Source organism: Lissotriton helveticus, chromosome 1_2 (genome assembly GCF_964261635.1).
Source record: "Lissotriton helveticus chromosome 1_2, aLisHel1.1, whole genome shotgun sequence".
In the NCBI taxonomy this organism is placed as follows: Eukaryota; Metazoa; Chordata; class Amphibia; order Caudata; family Salamandridae; genus Lissotriton; species Lissotriton helveticus.
The window spans coordinates 332,145,955-332,155,421 of record NC_136058.1 but is presented as its reverse complement, the minus strand read 5'-3'; positions in this window follow the sequence as shown (position 1 = coordinate 332,155,421).

Below are 9,467 nucleotides of genomic sequence, written 5' to 3'. Positions count from 1 at the left end.
GATCCAGAATGAATCAGGGAAGATTAAACAGGTAATTTAATTCAGTATAACATATCACAATGCAGATGCTCAAAATACGATGCAGTGAAAGTGACATCATTAAAAAAGATGTGTGCTGGTGCTGTACAAAATATATATATATATATATATATATATATATATATATATATATATATATATATATATATATATATATATATATATATATATATATATATATATAGATACACTCAATATGTACATCGTCTTCATGGGTAGATAAAGTAAATAAATCTTGACAAGACTCTCAGTAAGAGTGCATTATGATTTTTGTGATCAATCCTACCAGTCCACTAGTATATTTTTCCATGTTTCGTTCCTGTGAAGAGCAATGTGCCATGGTCTTCATCAGGACAACTAAATAAAAGGAGCAACCTGTAAGGAAAAAGAAGGCCATCAAATTAGCATATACCCGGGATACAATTTGGGTAATAAAAAGATGTCATTGTCTAGGAACACCTACCAGTATGGGGAAATAATCCCATGATGAAAAGAATAAACCAAAGCAATATGGTATAATCGGTTAAGGATACCAATTTTGTGAGTCAGATAGCACACATAAATATATTCATGATCACACATCTCACGGTTATGTGAGTAGAAACCAAAGAGGAGGTTAAATCATGAAAACTTCTCTGTAGAGTGGAGTTAAAGTAGCAGAAGAGTACGCACTGAAACCAGAGGCAGAAAGGATAAGTATAATGCATTAATGCCTCTCACTGCAGAGGTTGTTTAAATCAAAAACAGGCTAAAAGTGGATAACACACAGGAACTCTCCCATAGGGTGGGTAACTAAACTCAAATTGATGAAAATCAGTGCCGTCGATGACAGAGGAACCTTAACATAAACTGACAGATCCTGGAAGAAGCAGTCAAGAGCAATTCAGTGGATGTAAGATCTGAGCTGTGCAATCCCATGTCACAAGACTAGGAAAGGACCTCTAGACAATTTTGGCAACAGCAATAACAAACCACCTCCTGTATAAACAGGTGTCTAATTTCATCTTTGATTATGTGATCTGTATGATGTGGTATCAGCAGTGCTTTCTAAAATGATAACAGACCACCATTCAGTGCTCTAGGCATATTGTAAATTCTTTCTAGCTAAACCAGAGAAAGGCACGGCGGAGAGGCAACAAACAACTGAAGGGCAAAGATAAGAGGAGTTCTGCTATCTAAAACACAGAGGTCTGTCACAATTTGTATCAACCAGGAGGAGGAAGGATCTTTACCCGCAAGTGTGCAAAACTGTTATCCTATCTAAAGACACAACTACCCAAAAAAAGCCTTACACATATTATGAGTATGATACGTTTTAGTTACCATTGTAGTTTATTGTTAAATCAGAAATCAAAGGTGCAAAATACCACACACATAGAGTGTGAGAATAGCACTAGTGCTTTATCAGCCATTTTGGCCCTTCAGGAAACACAGTCATGGTATGTAGAAAAATATATACCTGACCCAGAGACACTACCAAGAGAGAAAAATCAAACATATGCAGTGAGATATTTTGTTTGTCATCAGAACTAAAGCACCATCCGCAAATGCACACAGATGAAAACAAATTGAAATGCACTGAATGTGTAAAGAGCTTCATTCAGTTATCAACACTACAAAGACATCAGCGGACACATACAGGGGAACAACTCTTCAGGGACAGTGAATGCGTGAAGAGCTTTAGTCGGTTATCACATCTCCAAGAACATAAGCGAATGCACACAGGAGAAAAAACATTTGGGTGCAGTGAGTGTGTGAAGAGCTTTAGTGATTTGTCAACCCTAAAAAGACATCTGTGAACACACACAGGGGAAAAGCCTTTCAAGTGCAGTGAATGTGTGAAGAGTGTTGTTGGTTATTACACCTACGAATACAGCAGCAAACCCACACCGGGAAAAAACCATTCAAATTTAGTGAATGTGTGAGGAGTTGGAGGCAGTTATCAGGCCTACAAATAAATCAGCAAACAAGCACAGGGGAAAGCCCCGTACCAGGGTGTGAATATGGGATGTGTTTCATGGACTCTTCCACATTAAGGAATCATCGAGGCATACACACAGGGGGAAAACCATCCAAGTGCAGTGACTGTGTGAAGAGCTTTAGTCAATTATCACGTTACAAAAACATCACTGAACAAACATAGAAGTAATTTATAGAGATGAAGTAAATTTGGCAAGAATTGGTCACCAATAATATTGACCAATCTAAGAACATACACATAAGCAAAAACTTGCAGTTATTGTATGATAGAGGAATAGCAGAAAATAATTAAATTACAAATATATGGAACATTTAAATACCAGTTGATAAAAAGCATATGATAAAAGACCTGACTGGTCAGAATGAAGAAAAGCAGAGATATGTGCAAGATTCTAAAAGTGTCTGTATGATACTGTATTATTAGTTGAAGGGGATGAGAACCCTACTCTAATAATAATCACAATACTTGTCAGGGTGAACCACAAAAGTCACTAAATAAACCTAAGGTTAACCCTCTGGCTCAACTTAGGGGCAATGTGTAAAGTATTTATGTAGCACTCTAGCAGTAATAAAGTGAAAACACAACACAAGAAGAATAAAAATCCCGAACCAATTAAAAAATAGTACCATGGCAACAAATATCAAATTAGTTGACTCAGTGTTATGAGTCTTTATAGTTTTAGTTATAAATAGCACCAAAAGGCGCAAAGCATCAATTGTGAGTATCAGATTGCACCGAACCAGGACAAACTCATAAGTTCAGCGTGACTGCATTGAGGGGTGGGCCAGATCAAGGACCAGGTTTATCTCACTGGAAGTTTTACCTTGTGACTTTAGCGTAAACACGGTACGGCTCAGCAAAGTGCTGCATTGTCCTGGGGGTGCTGAGTTGGACCTGGTGAAGCCACCGCTTTTGAGCTGTACGGTGCTGTGATGTGAGACTGCGCCGAGTCTGGTGGAGTTGTGTGGTTCTTCTATGTGAGGCTCTGCATCTGGTCCAGATGAGCCGAAGATGGGAAGCTGTACAGTGCTGCAAGCTGCAATGCAAGTCTCTGCGTCTGGTAAATCTGGTGAGCAGGAGGTGGGTGTATTTGGTGAAACCTTCTGTTGAGCATTGAGGAATACACTCTGTGCCTGATTCACAAAGGATCTCCGCACTCGTGGCAGAAGACCTATAGTTGTGGCGGGCCCCACACTCATTGCTGGTACTCCTTTCTGCATTTACTCACTGTGGAGGTCCCGCCACTAGTACGATACCGCATCACAAGTGTGGGCCTCACCACCACAAGTACAGGGCCTCCACCACATGTGCGTAGTCCCCCCCGACTCAAAGCAAGTGTTCAGGACCTGGAGGACAACAGTTGGTGTCAGGACTCAGTCCCACAGAGGCCATCAGAGTATAATCTGGGACTAGTGGAGGTGTTGTTTCTTTTCTACTTCTGATACTTGATCCTTTCCCATGAGTCTGAACAGGATCTAATCCCATCTAATGAAAAAAACTTCTGAATGTGGCATTTTCAAAATAGTAAGTTAAATCTAATTTTACTATTAAAGAGGATTCAAATAAGAGAAAGAAGGATTTCTCTAATTATTCTCAAACGGAAGTTAACACCTATTAAATGTAAGAAGGTAACCTACTAATAATATAGGGAAGGCTAGCCTTGCTACAGTGAGAAAGGACTTTGATGGTCTTTCACTGGCACAACATGGAAGCATAATTACACATGTCCTACTTTTAAAACATCATGCTACCTGCCCTATGAAACTTTATTTTGCCAGGTTGAAATGGCAGTTTAAACCTGCACTACAGGCTGCCGTGTCAGGCCTGAGACAGGTTTACAGGGCTACTTTAGTGGGTGGCCCAATGAGAGCTGAAGCCCCCAAGTAGTATTTAATTTCTAGGCCCTGAATATATATGGGACCATTTACAGGGGACTTATAAGTAATTTATATGTACTAATTAGGTGTGTTCCAATTTTACCGAATATATCTCTTTAAAACGATTGTGCTACAACACATTCCATTACAATGCAGTTGTTGCAACGACCGCGTTATTACAACGCGATCCATTACATCGCAATTCGTTACAACGACTTGCTGTAGGGGGCGCGCTGGACTTAGGAATAGTATAATTTATTATTCTTACTCCAGTTTGTGCAACTGCACGGAAAGTGTTGGATTGTAAATCCAACACCGCCTGCTCCCTACAGCAAGTGTTTGTAATGACTTGCGATGTAATGGTTCGCGTTGTAACAACTTTACACTGATTTTGGAACTAACTAGATCAGGTTGATATTTAGGCATACTTTTTACAGGAGATTTACTGTTATCTGAAAATTGTGGGCTGTGTTTTTTTAGACCAGTTTGCTTTTATAAGCCAATTGTCTAAATATGGGTAAACCTAAGTCCTGTTTTTTCTGAGATGAGCTGTGATAATTCCAGTTCTTAGGAGCTAGACTCAAAAGTTTCTGGAACTTTAGCACTGCAAGAATAAACCTGGGTTCAGGGGAGAAGGGACACACAAATAATACTCGGGCTTGTCTATGCTAGAACAAGGGAAAACCATTTTGGGAGGTGAATGCAAAGACCTAAAAAGTATACGCTGCCTTGTGAACACAGAGTTAACAATTAAGATGTTGTTCAGACGTCTTCAGGCCACGAATATGATGGAGGGCAGCGTTCGGAATCATCTGAAAATGACGTGTGTGGCTATAACCACAAAACACGGGGCATTCCCAAAGCCCAGCATCACATATAAAGCTGTTCAGCAAATAACTGAAATGTCTTTATTAGATAAAAGCAGTAACTACCAATGCATTCCACTGGGTTAATGTTTTCCAAGGGGTGAATCCTGTAAGTTCTCCTTGCCATCGACCACCATCAGCACCACCCAACCAGTGAGAAACAGCAAACAGACTAGTCTTCCACACACACAACCTGATACATAACAATACATATAAACCTTACTTTTACTTTTTCACAAACAAACTGGATATTTTATCTCTAGGGCTATGTGACCTGTATTATCATTAGTGGCTTAGCAAATGTGAGAGAGGGATCATTAATGAAAGTCACTGAGCTGCAGTTGTACGTGAGCCAGACATACGACAAGGCTTCTCTCCAAAAGAGTGAGGGATCATTAATGGAAGCCACTGATTCCCCACTGTGTGATAACCAACCTTAGGACAAGACTTCTCTTTAGAAGAGTGAGGCAGCATTAATGGAAGTCACCGACCCACACACTGTGTCATAACCAGACCTAGGACAAAGGTTCTCGTCAGAAGAGTGAGGGAAAATTAATGAAAGTCACAGACTCACACACTTTGATACCCTGGTCTAGGACAAAGCTTCTCTTCAGAAGAGGGAGGGATCATTAATGGAAGTCACTGACCCACACACTGTGTCATCATCATCGAGCAAGATTTGTAAACCACAGCTAATCACCCACCAGGGTATCCAGGTGCTGAGATCCAAGCTGCTCGGGGGGCCTCAGAGGGGTCTGTAGTTGGAGTGAGGAGGAGGGTGTCCAGGCTGAGCACAAAGCAAACAAAATCAGTTTACATGTTTCGGGGAGTATTGTAGAGGGCAGATGGCTGATGGAGTCAAATTTTCAAATACTTGTTCAAAATAAGAGGGCTCCAGTCTTGATGGCGTGGCCGCGTTCTCCAGAAACCTCTGAATCGTTGGCATTAGAGGGGTCCAGCCTCGACAGTGTTACTGTTCTCACTTGGGAGCCTAGGACTGGTGTCATTAGAAGTGTTCCGTTCTTGATGGTGTGGCAGCTCGCTCCAGAAACCCTGGAATCGGTGGAATCAGAAGGCTCCAGTCTTGATGGCGTGGCCACTCTTCCGAGAAACCCTGGAATTTATGGCATTAGAGGGGTCCAGTCTCAACAGCATTGGCCCGATTCACAGAACTAACTTAAGACAAAATCCTAAACTTACAACCATTTTGGTATTCACAGAAGGCACTTACTCATTTTGGTATTCACAGAAGACACTTCCTCATTTCGGTATTCACAGAAGTTAGGACTCCTAACTTTAGGACTCCTAAATGCCTAAAGTACTAAAGTAGTAAAGTTAGGAGTCCTAACTTTACTACTCTTAAACTGAGAAAAATCCTAACTTTAGGACTTTCGGTATTCACAGAAGGCATTTAGGAGTCCTAACTTTACTACTCCTAAACTGAGAAAAATCCTAACTTTAATACTTTCGGTATTCACAGAAGGCATTTAGGAGTCCTAAAGTTAGGACACATAACTTCTGTGAATACCGAAATGAGTAAGTGCCTTCTGTGAATACCAAAATGAGTAAGTGCCTTCTGTGAATACCAAAATGGTATTAAGTTTTGGATTTTGTCTTAAGTTAGTTCTGTGAATTGGGCCCCCTGATCCGTTCTCACTGGTAGCCTGGTCATGGCGGCATTAGAAAGCTCCCATTCTCAATAGCTTGACTGCTCTTTGCACCAATTCTGGAATAGGTGAGTTTAGAAGTGTCCTGGATGTTTGTTTCTGTACACCTGAAGTCTGTTTATGTCTGGGCTGGGGCCTGGCGCAGGTGGCACTAGAAAGGGGTGCAGTCTCGATTGTGTTACTGTTCTCACCAGGAAGAGGCATTGTCCAGTATTGATGGAGTGACTGCTTAGCTGGGCTTCGTTGTGGGTATTTGCTTCTAGCTTTTGAAGGTGGTGAATCAAAAGGGTTGAGCCTGGATTGCGTGATCACCCTCAGCAGAAGCCTCGAACAGGAGGCGCTGGAGGGGTTGAAATACAGCGATAATCCCACAAGGTTTGGCGAAAGCTTGCTGATAGGGATAGACATACTTAGCCACGATATCCACCTTACATAGGATATCATGGCTAAGTCAGAAAAATACCAGACGTTAAAAAGCAGCGTTAACCGCGGTTAGCGCTGCTTTTTTGATCGCTAACAGGGTTAGCAATATCCTTGATAATAGGAGAAATCTCGCTTAGAGACATTTCTCCTATTATTTTACTCTGGAAGGCCACCTTTGCATCTCATTAGAGATGCAAGGGGAAGCGTAGAGTAAAAGGGTGCTAACGTGCAAATTTGCGTGTTAGCACCCTATTGCTGATAGGGCGCTAGGTTTACTTCTGCTTTTTGGGCTTTTAAAGCAAAAAAACAGAGATAAAGCCCTCGTTGATATGCCCCTAAGAACTTGCGGCTACAGTAACACTAAGAACTTGCTCTAAACTTCTTTATTTTCCACATAAACAGTCTGACAGAAGTTCTGTAATTTTTGTGTGTAAAGTGGGGCACCACAATAAAGTAATCATACAGAAAAACATAACTACAAAGCCTCTAGAGCATTCCTCCGCCACATCTTCCAGGTAGAATGGATGTCATCGTCAAGGCACCAAAAACAACTTTATGACAATGCTACAAAGGCTTGCTGCACTCACTCATCGCTGGTATGTGTGTGTGTGAGGAGTGTCTTATGATAGGAGCTAGGATTACCACCTGGTCAGTTTTTTACCAGCATGATCGGTATTTTAATGTCTCGGTCAGTACAAAAAGTAGAAAAATCACCTAAAGCATGTCTTTTTTTTCCTCTTTTCAGTGGACACTTAAAATAGCAAATATAAGCAGAAAGCACTTTAAAATGTGCTCTAAAGCTGCTTCAATCATCCATGACTGATAGTTAAAGTCAACAAAGAGAGCAAAGCCCGTTTAAAAATGAATACATAAAATGTTATAAAAAGTCCTATTGAAGTATGATGTCCGGGCCTTTGTAAAATGTGAACAAATTACCATTGTTTGTCTCTGGAAAAGGCGGCAATCCTAATTGGAGCCTATGTGAAGGAGTCTAATATTTTTGAGAGTTGAAATACCCTTTCGAGCCTTGAGGCCCAGCACCGCTCACTCATTTTCATTATACCATCCACTGCATGTGAACTCTCTTTTTGGGTCAAACCTGATTGTCCTGTTTTATGAAGTTATTGAGACTACAATCCATTTCTTTTTTTGTATTGTAAGTGAACATTTGTTGGGAGGGAGGTGATCATTACCTCTACGTCCCTAGTCCTCGACCCAGTCATCACTCATGAGGTATCCCACAAGACAGGAAACAAAACAGGAAACGCTTTTAGGCTCCACCCCCCCCCCTCCTGCCAGGTGCTATATCACTCCTAACCACTAGAAGCACATCCTATTTTGTTTCCTGTCGGTGGTTTACTCGATGGGAGACGCTGGGGTGAGTGCCGGGCCCTTACCTGCTTCGTTTGTCCTGTGGATCCTCCTCTGCTGGGCTCTGGGAGGCTCCCGTGGACCGTCGTGTGATTCTTTGGAGTTGGGCTGCTGGGCTTCCCTGTCTCCTCCTGGGCTCGGGAGACCTGTGCTGCGTGGCTCCGTGGGTCTCCCTGTTTTCTTCCTGCCCGTTTTGTTCGTGACGCTGGAGTTCCTTCTGGAGGCAGAGTTCTGGGAGTCGGTCCTGCTGCACGGAAGGACGAAGGTAGGCGTGTGGGGCTGTGGCGCTTGGCCATCTCTTGGGCGCGCTTCTCCTCGCTTTCCTCCTCTTCTGGGTGTGTGTCCCTCACCAGCATGCCGTTCTGTGCTCGAGAAGCCTCGGTGTCAGCTCATTTGTGGAGTGACAGTGGCTGGCATCGTTCGATTGCTCACGGTTGCAGAGGGTTGCCCTGCTTCAGTTTATTTACGGCGTGTGAGCAGTTTTACGTTTATTAGACAGGCGCCTGGGTGTTTGTTTATGTTTATGAAATTTTTATTGCGCGCAAATACCCGAGGGTGTCTCGGCGCAGATCGGACTCCTGAGATGAAGCTGCCTTATAGTTATTGGTCAAATAACCAAGTTTTCAGGAGTTTTCTAAAAATGGTAAGGGTTGGACTGGTTTTAATGAGCAGGGGAAGGGAGTTCCACAGCTTGGGGGTGGCAACTAGAAAGCGCCTGTCTCCCCAGCTGGCAGTCCTGGTACGCGGGACAACAAGAAGATGGGTGTTAGCAGAGCGAAGATGTCTTTGTGTGGCATAAATACGAAAGGCATCTTTGAGGAACCTTGGTCCGGACTCATGAATAGCTTTGTAAGCTATGCAAAGAGCTTTGAATTTTATACGATTCTTAACTCTTAGCCAGTGTAGATGGCGTATAGCCATGGTGGTTGAGCGACGACTGGGGATGTTAAGCAGGATTCTGGCCACTGCATTTTGCACGGACTGCATTTTTGCTAAAATCTGTTCCTGTGTGCCAAGAAAGAGGGCATTGCCATAGTCCAATTTTGAGAAGACAAGGGTGGTAATCAAGGTTTTCCCGGCTCCTGCCGGGAGGTACGGCAGCAGCTTTCTAATTTTTCTTAGCATGAAAAATGATGAAGAGACAACCTTGTTCACATGGTGTTTGAACAGCAGTTTGTTATCGAACACAACACCGAGGTTTCTGACCTTGGCAACCGGGGTCGGGGGTGGACCCATTTCACTG